The sequence below is a fragment of the Microcebus murinus genome, chromosome 5 (genome assembly GCF_040939455.1).
Source record: "Microcebus murinus isolate Inina chromosome 5, M.murinus_Inina_mat1.0, whole genome shotgun sequence".
NCBI lineage: Eukaryota > Metazoa > Chordata > Mammalia > Primates > Cheirogaleidae > Microcebus > Microcebus murinus.
The window spans coordinates 94,960,817-94,972,452 of record NC_134108.1 but is presented as its reverse complement, the minus strand read 5'-3'; positions in this window follow the sequence as shown (position 1 = coordinate 94,972,452).

Here is an 11,636-nt window from a genome sequence, read left to right as displayed (position 1 = left end):
TCAACATAAACTATGTTTTCCTTTTAAAAAATGAACTCTTTTAATGTTTAAAAATGTGCTTAATTTAACAAACATGCAAAAAAGCAATTTTACTAAGCTGTTCACTAAAGGCTCATTTTACCTGCTAATTAAGAGTATGAATTTTTTTTAAAAGAACATGAAAGAAACAGGTGCTTCATATATTTTTATGCATACATTGCTGTGTTGTAAACATTCTTATATTATTTGTATTTGTTTCTCACAATCAGAGTTAAACTTCTTATGACACCTTTCTTTAAAGTTATTTTATTCTTAATTGACATATACTATTGTACATATTGACACATACTTTTTGTACATATTTATAGGGCATAGTGTAATGTTTCGATACATCTATACATATTCATAATGATGAATTCAAGGTAATTAAGCGTATCCATCACCTCAAACACTGATCATTTATTTATGGTGAGAACATTCAAAATCCTCTTTTCTAGCGATTTTAAAGTATATGGCATATTACTGTTAACTATAGACACCGAACTGTACAATGGAACACTAGAACTTATTCCTTCCACCTAATTGTAAAATGCCTTCTCGAAGATATGGGAAAATCAGCTTATATACCCATGGCCCTTTTTAATAAAGAGCAAAATTTATTGGCTAAGCTTAAAAATCCTCAGTTATTCAATACGTATTTACTAAGGACCATACACTCTTCTAGGCACTGGGGATATATCCGCAAATAAAACAAACGAACAAACTTGCCCTCATTGAGCTTACATTCCAATTTGTGTTACCTAACAGCAAGAGGAAGATCTAGGAAACAAGAAGATTTGGGTTCTAATCTTTATTTTCCAACTTATTCCCGTTACCCATTTCAATTGTCTTGGCTTCACAGTTTTCCTTCTTAAATGACTGGTTTTTGCCCACCTCATTTAGGTGTATTAAAATTTAATAAGCAGTGTGGATACAGAAAACCATGTACACAAAAGTATATAAGAGGCACATAAGAGGCACATGTGGGGTACGCTGAGAGATAAGCCTTAAGGAAGTCTTAATCTTGCCCAAGGAGATGGCTGAGCTATTAAGTATATAATGATGATAATTGCTGAACTGTGTGCTGTTGACTCTAACTACAAGAGAGAAATCCATGAGCACACTTGCCTGAGGGCTGATTCAAGAAAAAGGTGAAACTTGGGCTGGTTCCCAGGTAATATGAAGATTAGGCAAGTAAAAGTTTAGAGATGGGAATTGAAATGATGTAACTGGTGTACAATGATGGGGATTGCATAACAAAGAATGGAAGAAATAATCAGCCAAGGAAAGGGCATGGAAAAACATCTGGGAGGCCTTAAAGCCCAAACAGAGGGTTTATGTAACAGAGAGCCAATGGAGGTCTCAAGCATGAAGGAGAGATGTTGACAATGTTGTCTTAGGAGGCTCTTCACCGGATGTTGATTTCCTGCAATAAATTTCTCTTAAGAATAAGCATGTCCTGACAGTGTCAGCCTCTTCCAGTGATCAGAAGCCTTTATTCTTTCCAGAACTAATAACTCCTAACGTCTTGGCAGAAGGGGAGAACCTACATACCAGAAGAAACCTATCATCATTGCACCTCTGGATCCTCCGCCTGTACCTATTAGGGAAGATCCAAAAAGTAAAGCAAAACTCTTTTTCCTTTTTTTTTTTTTTAGAGACAGGGTCTCGCTCTGTCACCTAGACTGGAGTGCGGTGGCATGATCATAGCTCACTGCATGCATTCTTTAACTCAAACTCCTGGCCTCAAGCAATCCTCCTACCTCGGCCTCCCAGAGTACTGGGTTTATAGGAATAAATCACGGTGCCCAGCCAAGCAAAACTTTTAATTTAACCTTCCCTCTTTCAGGCCAAAGAAGAACAACTTGGTCTTCAGTCATATAGCCATTCCATAAGACATGCCAAACTTGAAAAACTGGGAAAATATAATTACTATATATTTGGTACATTAATATAGTAGGTGCTTGGAGAAACTAGCTTACCATATTTAGACTCATAATAATGTGGTCAATCAGTTAGGAATGGGTTTAACAAAAAATTCAAAATACAAATGACTCAAATGAGCAAAAGTTTATTTTTCTCTTATGTAAAAGAAGTCCAAAAAAAAAAAAAAAAGAAGTCCAGAGGTAGGCAGTCCATGGTGGGTGTAGTGACTCCAGTCATCAGTGGTCTGGGCTCCACCACCCGAGAACCAGCTTCCATCTTTAAGGTTCAAGGCGTGGCCCAAGACAGCTGCATCGTGCCCACATTGCAGACAACAGGAACAAGAAAGGGGGAAAAAACTAAATGTACCCTTCTCAGCTGAGTCTGCTCCCTTTTAACACCCTTCCTGAAGTCTCACACTGTGCTGCACTTACAGTTCACTGATTATATGACTGTATGACGGTCCGGGACAGGAAAAAATAGCCTTTCAGCAAAGTTTATTCCTAGCAAAACTGAGCTCACTAAGGCTATAAAGCAAATGACTTTCAAAGTCTGAATATAAACTCTTTACAAATGGGAACAGAACAAAGTGAAAAGTGCTGAGAGTGATAGTTAAAGAAAGGGATCTAAGTATTTTCCCCAGGATTAGACAAGAAATCAAAACAAGAACCAGCTGTCAGAAGTAGGCCTTTCTTTTGCCCTATAAATTGCTGAAGTGTGTGTTAACATACGCTTCACTCGGATTCCCCAAATATTAACATTCTACCTCATTTGCTTTATATATCCACCTGACAATAAATTGCAGACATCATGCACCTTTACCCTGAAATACTTCAGTGTGTTTTTCCTAAATGCAAAAGCATACTTATATAGCCACACCACAATTTTCAAAATCAGAAAGAGAAGCTTAGTATTGACAAAACACTATTTATGATCTACAACCTTATTTAGATTTCTCCAATTACACCAATAACATCTTTTATAGTAAAAGAAAACATCAAATCGGGCCTTGCTTTTAGTTGTCTTATCTCTTTAATCTCCTTCAATATAGAATGGTTTCTCATTCTTTCTTTTATAATATTTTGTAGTATAATTCTCAGATTGTATTAGTTCTGTATTCCCTCCCTACGAGGAAAAACTAATGACATTACAGTGGAGACACCTCACAGACACCATTTAACCAAGCAAGCAACATTAATGTAATATTACCAGCGATGGCACATGTTGACATCATTTGCCATCTGATACAATGCAGCAAGAACACACAATTCCTATCCTATTCCTGCCAAAAATGCATAACTGAATGTAATTTCATGTTTATTGCTTATAATATGATAAAACCATTCAAACAAAAAAGACTTCTTTTTCACACTTCCCTTGTCTATCCATTGTAATTGAAGGAGAAACCATGTGTGATTCTATCACGAGTACTGAGTTCAACTGCCTTACTTACTTCAAGATCTAGATCATTTGCAAGAGAAGGGTGAGTGCCATGAAGAAAATGATGCTAGGTATTTTTTTCACTCATAATCACATCTGGGTTTCTAGGCTTCTACAATTTCCTCTGCTCTTTGTATCTAACCCATTGTGTTCTCACTATTTCTTTGTATGTAAAAATGTACACCCAGAATCTGGAAAGCTGAAGGGGAAATTTAGTTCCCATCTAATGTTCCAGAATTTGAAAAAGAAAATATTACTCATTACATTATTTTTGGACCCATTCCTAAAGTTGATTTATGCTTCTTCACTCTGATCCAAGGATGAAAAGCAGATTTTAAAGTATTCGTTTAAATGAATTTTCTGTCTCTTTTCCCATGAATGCCTAATGTATCATATTGCTATTATTTGCATAGAGAATGAAAGCAAAATTTTCCCTATTGTCTAATAGCAAACTATGCCACAATTCAAATTTTCAGAGCCATATCTCATTCCTCATGAAACCCAAGCTACATAACAATGAAAAGAAACATGTTTTCTTTATCAACATTTATTATTTATCTTCCTTTACCATAAGTTCATTCATTTCATTTCACATGAGAGATTAATTCTGGAATGTCTGATTTTAATTACAGATTTCCTTTATATACAACTTTTAAAATGTGATTTTTTAATATAATATAATACTAACTTCAAATCCTGTGGACAGAGAATGTCAACAACTTCTATTATAATAATGTTCTTTTAAAGATTATATGAGTAATGATCCAGCAAAGGGGCAAGTGCATTCCACTGCAAAAAAAAGCCATCAAAGAGGCAAAAGGCAACATAAATCAGTAAGTAAAAACAGAGCCAGCTGGACTTTCTTCCAAAACAGCATAGTCTACTCCCTATTGATAAAAATGATGCCTCTCACTACATGGACTTGAGATAGTCCCTTAACCCTGCCATTCTTCCCATTTTCTCTACTTAACAAATATGATAACCAAGCCTCTCCTATATTAGTTCAACTAGATGTGATTCCCCACAAAATTGTTATGGTAAATTGGTAGAATATAGTTTTAATGTATTTGGAGTGAACCACATATGAAATGTCACATCTGGGCTTTAGGATTTTGTTACAATTTCTCTAAAATATTATTTTTAAATAATTAAGTAATAGTAAAGCAAAGGTGGTGTTCTGCTGCTTTTTTCATCATCTCATTCTATACGTAAAATTTGAGTGAGTTATAATTAACGAAAAATATTTGACTAAATCAATGGACCGATTAATCCATATTCCTATGCACATTTCTGGTTACCCAGGAAAATACGTAATGATTTGTTGTTTTGTATTTTAATCTCCCACCAAAAGAAATTATTGGCCGACTGAGGAAACAAACTACCAGAAGCCCTTTAGAGGCATGGACTTACTCCTTAGAACCAGCCTGAAAGGGAAGATAACATACATTTCCACATGCAGGAAGATCCCCAGCTCCTCTGCTCAGAGCCCCTCCTATTTCTGATTGCCTCCCAGCTAGCTTGCACACAAAGGTTCAGGTCCCATGTTCAGGTGGGTCAAATTAAATTCCATTCACCTTGAGTTACTTCACTGGTTTTAGAACTTTAGAACATAACTATGGAAAATATCAATCAAACACATATTGCAATATCATTAATATGGTTTCTAGATTGCTTTTGAGAGGGGATTCTTTATGCTCTTGCAATGCCTGGCAACCATTCTTCCTGTGCCTCTGTTTGCGTTTTCATTCTCCTCTGCTTCCTCTCAGTTTTAGCATTACATTTGCTTTCTCCAAGAAACCTTCTCTGATTAAAATCATGCTCTTACTAGTACCGGCTTTCTCTCCAATCCATTTCCCTTTTAGGCAGGATCAGACATTTCTATATATAAGTGGGTTTCAGCCTCATATGTATTGCTTCCTTAATTAAATACATATTCCCAAAGGACAAAGGAGTTGCATTTAGACGTCTTATCATCTCCAGATCCTACAGTGGCTAGTGCAGCACATGAATTAATATGATTGACACATACACTTACACCATTACCTAGCACAGAGGAGCACTTTGTATTAGTTATCACTGTCACTAGCTAAGGTGCCCAATACAAGCAATAGGCATCTAATAAATGTATATTCAAGCATAGTTTATTCATATATTTGATTTTAATTGTTGAGTTTTATTCACCTCTGTTTAAGTAATAGGAAGTTAGACATATTTAAAAGCTGCATGAGATGAAGAGAAACAGTGAATTCATATAACTCTGAGTTATAAAAGTTCACAATCTACCATCATGGCAAAAATTATAATCAGATTCAATCAAAGGCAATACTTCATTATCATTATGTTTCTGTCCTCAGAAGAAAGAGGAGATATTGTATCAATCATCACAAAACTTTTAAGATAATATATAAATTTTAATGTGTGTGTGTGTGTGTGTGTGTGTGTGTGTGTGTGTTGGAGTGTTATTGTATCCTTTTAACCAATACACCTGAGAATTAAAGAGAAAAATGCTTAAGTCATTTCTGATGGTGAAGGTTAGTGGTAGATTGCAGAAGCACATTTTATGGATGGAAAGAATTAAGAATTAGAAGGTAGAAAGAGCTGGGGTTTTGTCCCAACCCAGCCATTTATGACCTTAGGCAAGTCACTTCACTTTCCTGAGCCCTAATTCTCTCCTATGTAAAATGAGGGGCCTGATATCATAGTTCTTTATGTTCCTCCCCATTCTAACCCTGGGCTTCTATAGTTCTCACACAGAAGTTAGAACTAATCGTTCAACCCAGTTCTGCTTCCTTAGACTTAACTGAATTTAGCTGAAGGGCAATCTATGTTGGATAACATATTCAATTTATACTAAAAATATAAAATATATCACTCTAAAACTACATCATAGAATTTTTTTTGTCTCAGATATTGCAGGGGAAAAAAGAGAGAGAGAGAGATTACCAGTACTGAGTCTTCTTTCATGTTCTTGTGTACCCTAGACTTGACCAAAGATTATAATTTAAGATCTCTTCGAAAATTACTAAGTTACTCCCCAAATATTCTTTGTTAATGGTTGGTGGTAGCTGGGGAAGGTTAGACAAGCAAACCCTAGACCGAGATTTCTCAGCCTCTGCCCTTCTTTGTTGGGGAAGCTATCCTAGTCATTATTTAATATCTAGCAGCATTTCTGGCCTCTTCCCTCTCAATGCCAGTAGCACCACCGCCACCCCCCACCCCCAGACTAATTGCGACAACTAAAAAATGTCTCCACACATTTCCAAATACCCTCTGGAGATCAAGATCACCCACCTCCATGTCAAGGACCACTGCCTAGATGGAAAATCAACAGCCTGCTGCATACTCTGTGTTCTTTTTTTTTCTTTCAATTTTTATACTTTCTCCATTCATCTCCCTTTCCTTTTCTCTCCATTTAATTTCTTTTTCCTCTTCTGTTTATTCTACTTTTTTTTTCTGTCTCTTTTGCATGCAGTTTAGTTTGCCATTGTCCAAACCACTGTGGAAGTCCGAGAGAAGCTAACTTTGAGCCTTGACAAACCCCCATAGAATGGCCACAAGGCTGACAAGACAGATTTGAAGTTAAATTTAGGCTCAAATCCTATTTCTGTCCTATAGCAATTCTGTGACAATTGACAAAGGGTGCTTAATGTCCTTGGGCCTTGGTTTCCTCATCTGAAAAACTGGAGTAATCGTACCTTTTTCATAGACCTTGTGAAGCTGAAATTAGGTGAGCTAAAGGATTGAATGTGCTTAGTTAAGGGCATGGGATATGATGAGGTCTCACTAGGTGGTAGCTATTATTTAATAACATTAGACTACTGGGGAGGAGGAAGCTATACTCCAATCACAGTAAAGAGATTTTAAGAGTAGAAGAGCCCATAAAAGAAATTAAAGCATTGTTGTTGTTAGCTGTCAAAGCAGGTAGAATCTAATAAGTCGAAAGAAAATAAATGTGGAGTAAAAGATAGAGTTAATGATAATGATCCTTTGTGCCTTTTTGCCCAATTAAATCCACAAATTGCTGACTTAATTGAAGCATCTAGAATGTGACCATTTCACACAGGAGCAATTACATGTATTCTCAAATATAAGTTGATAGTATGAGAGTATATTAATATAATGATCATTCTAAAAGAAATGTCGTTCTTCTGTTGAAAAAAAATAAATATTGCTTGGGAACAATAGTTTAAATTGCCCAACAATATGTGAATAAACATTTTAAGACACTCTGATTTCAAAAAACTACATACAATTGATATTCTGCTTCTCTTCATGTTTAATATGACTTGGAAAGCCCTGAAACTCTGGTCTCTTTTTTTATCCAAAGTCTTATTGATTGATTGATTGATTGATTTTTAATTTAGTCACTTGAATACAAGGTCACTTTGGAGCCAGTAACATCACAGCCTCTAAAATTGTGTTCCTCATTTTCTAGCACTGTCCCCATAACTGGAACTGAAATGAAAAGTATTTGCAAAAATATCATCAAGGTCATTGATAAGAAAGACTCATTGCCCCTAGATACCAGGTTAAGAATTAAACCACGGACAAGCTTTCATTACAGATTTGTGAAAATCAAAAAACTTTCTACCAAGTAAAGCTGTAAGTTCTGGGACAGATTCTTTCCAGTATCTCCAAGTAGTTGACTAGTTTCTGCCTGATCCCAATCCCTCCCTGAGCTTAGTATTTTCATAGAAAAAGGGCTTAGAAAAGCTGTCATTCAATATGCAAAAACTCTCAGTCACAAAATCCAGCCCATGGATTCTGTGTCTCAGAACAAATAGAACCTCCCTGGACATAAGTATATGCATTTAATTTACTAGTCACTAATCACATATTTATTTAAAAAAGAACTTCTAACCAAAAAAAAAAAAAGCAAAATTTTTCAGAACTAGAGCATCTAAGCACTAAAAAGAATGTAATAAATTACTTAGGCTTTAACTTTGAAACTAAAATATCACTAAATGTAGTTTCATAGTTAAGGTCACAAACACTTCTTACCCTATAATGTTTCATTTCCTTTATTAAGACAGTATTATTTCTGAGCAATTTCTTTCTCTGATTTGTCTTTATATATGCATAATGCACCATAAAATATTAGGCACTTGATACATATTGAAAGAATGGGCCTCACCAAGATATCAGAAGCTGCAAAAAATGGCTGAACTCAAGTTCTAATTTCAATTCCCTGGAAACTTTCCAATAGTTTTCATGCTGAAAACGTCATTTTTCATGCATTGACCAAAATTCTAAAGAAAACCAGTGAGAGAGAGGATAAAAAACTGACTGCCCATGCTTAGTTGGATCTTAAAATATATTTTTAGTTTTTGTTTAGGTTGTGATGGTGAAGTAAATAAAAATATTTTATAATACAACAGGAAAAGATCATTTTCATAATTTCTTTATAAATACTAGTGAAAGTTTTATAAAGAATCTTCACATTCCTCTGCAATTAAGGAGAGACTTGGAAAGGATTGCTTCACTTTAGTTGTATGCTTATTTAAATCACTAAAAGATTTTTGAAACTCCCTCAAGGGGTGTCTAGCTTTGACTATGATCACTGGATAAATCTGCAAAGGATTTCTTTCTTAGGGAGCAAACAAATGTCCCTCAAATTTCAAATAAAACCCTAAAATTCCCTGCATCCATACTGTCAATAAATTTCCTTTTCTTTGTTCTATAAAGCCAACCACAGAAATCCTATTAAATATGCAAATAAAAGGTAATAATGACAGAAGCAAAAGAGAAACTAACAGACCAGTAAAGTTACTCAGTATAATTACTGTGATGATGTTTCTACTAAGGAAGTGGATACCTTATACATTATGTGGAAACATGGGCCTGATAAAAGTGTATGAGTCCCCAATCAGATAATACTCACACAGATGCAGAAATAATGTAATCTTCCACATATGTCTCTCAATGCCAGTCCTTTACAATGATTAATCTACTGAACTCACAATGCAATAGCAAGCTGAGCACCTGTAGTAGAATTCCAGCATCTTGGTGTTGTAAAGGACCTGCTACCCAGTGTTATATAGTCAGACCTCCTGCCTCAGCATTACCCCATCCCGGACGGAGGTCGTCCAGGACCCTGCTTGCATCCTGCAGGGACTGGCAGTTCATCACAATCAAAGCTTTTTCCAGTACTTCAAATTTTTAGAAATTTTTTTCTCACGCTGATTTAAATCTGCCTCTTGGTAACATCCCTCTATTGATCTTATCCTGTATCTTTAGAGCAAAAGAGAATGATTTCACCTAAAATGCGTTGAACACATTTGAGCCAGCCATTTTCCTGTATACTGACAATATAGTATAGCAGTGAACAAGACAAATGCCAACTTATTCCTCAGTCTACTCCTCCTTCCCCAAGACCATCACCAAATACCGGAAGACAGCATTCACACCCCCAAGTTTTCTCTGTTCTAGTGTGACGATCCCAGTTTTCCCAACTCTTTCTTCCTTGGCATTACTTCTAGGACTCTCTTTAATTTGATCGCTTTTTTTAAAAAGACATTTTAGTTTGTCAATGATAGTCTTAAAGTAAGCCATCCCAATTGGATACAAATCCTGAAATTCATTGTGAACAGTATAAAGAACTGTGGGATTGCAACTTCTCTGCACTTGATCCAGGAATGCAATCTGGAATTTCACTCACTGTATAGGTCTATCAGTCTCAAAAAATTGTTGGGAATGACACTGATGTGGTTACTATGTTTCAAAAACTATAAGGACCCTGAGTATGGAAAAAGATGGGTATTTTCTTGTTTTCCTCTGTCAGTCTATTAGCGTCCTTCACATTCATATTTTTGTTACTATTACCTTCGTTAAAGTATAGCTTTTGGAATTTGTTCCAGAGTATTAGCCTGTCAAAATATTTTTGAATCTTCATCTTGTAATCCAATGTATTGACTACTCTCCCCAATGTTTAGCACCTGAAAAATAATGAACGTATCTTCTAATTCTTCTTACAAGTCAACTTTTTTTTTGAGACAGAGTCTCACTCTGTTGCCTAGGCGAGGGTGCTGTGGTGTCAGCCTAGCTCACAGCAACCTCAAACTCCTGGGCTCAAGCGATCCTTCTGCCTCAGCCTCCCGAGTAGCTGGGACTACAAGCATGAGCCACCATGCTCAGCTAATTTTTTCTATATATTTTTAGCTGTCCAAGTAATTTCTTTCTATTTTTAGTAGAGACGGGGTCTTGCTCTTGCTCAGGCTGGTCTCGAACTCCTGAGCTCAAACTATCCACCCACCGCGGACTCCCAGAGTGTTAGGTTTACAAGCGTGAGCCACCGTGCCCAGCCCTCAACTTTTTAATATTAGAAAGAATAAGACCAAGGCCAAAGTCCTGTGGCAAACTAACTATTGAAGCTACTGACTCAAATTTGTTTTCATTAGTCAACCAACCTCTTTGGAAGAGAATTACTTAAATAGCTGCAAATCTGAGATGGAAACAGTAGCTATAACATACTGAGTAGTTGCCCTGTATGGGAGGTCATGATGGGCGTTTTTATAAATATTATCTCATTTAATCATCATGACCACTCCTATGCAATGGGTATTAGCATGCACACATTTTGTATAAGGAATATATTTCACATAAAGAATATATCCCATGTAAGGAAATATATTTCATACAAAGAAATTGAGGCTCATGGGGGGGGTGGGGAGTAGGTAATTTTCCCAATGTCCAAGAAAGTAAGTGGAAGTTCTTACTTTCTGTAAGTAAGTACATATTTGTACTACTCCAAAGCTCATGTCTTAATCAGAATGCAGGACTGCCTCCAAATACCAAGATGTCACTCAACCCAGATAGGGAAGACAATGAGAAACCTTTGAAATATCTCCATGAGCTACAGATACATTGTGTTTCCAATGTTCAGTCTAGTAAATCTATAACAAAATAAAATGAGAACACATAGAATGATCTGTTCTTCCTAAATCCATGCTGGTTCCCAGGGATCTCTTCTTTCTCCTTCGGAGTTTTTGACAAACTGCCCTTTGACAACCGAAACTATCATTTTTCTGGAGAAAAAATAGTATGATTCTCCATGTGTAGTTTCTAGTATTCATATTTTTCCCCGTTGCTGAAAAATTAAGTGTTTTCCAGCCTTTGCCATGGGATATTGCTTCCATTCAGCATATGTTATCAAATATTACTAGCCATAATTTCAAGATTACAACTGCAAACTCTTTTGCTATATTAAGATGTAATTTTTCTAGACTTAAATGATTGAATCTCTCAAAGTGCCTATT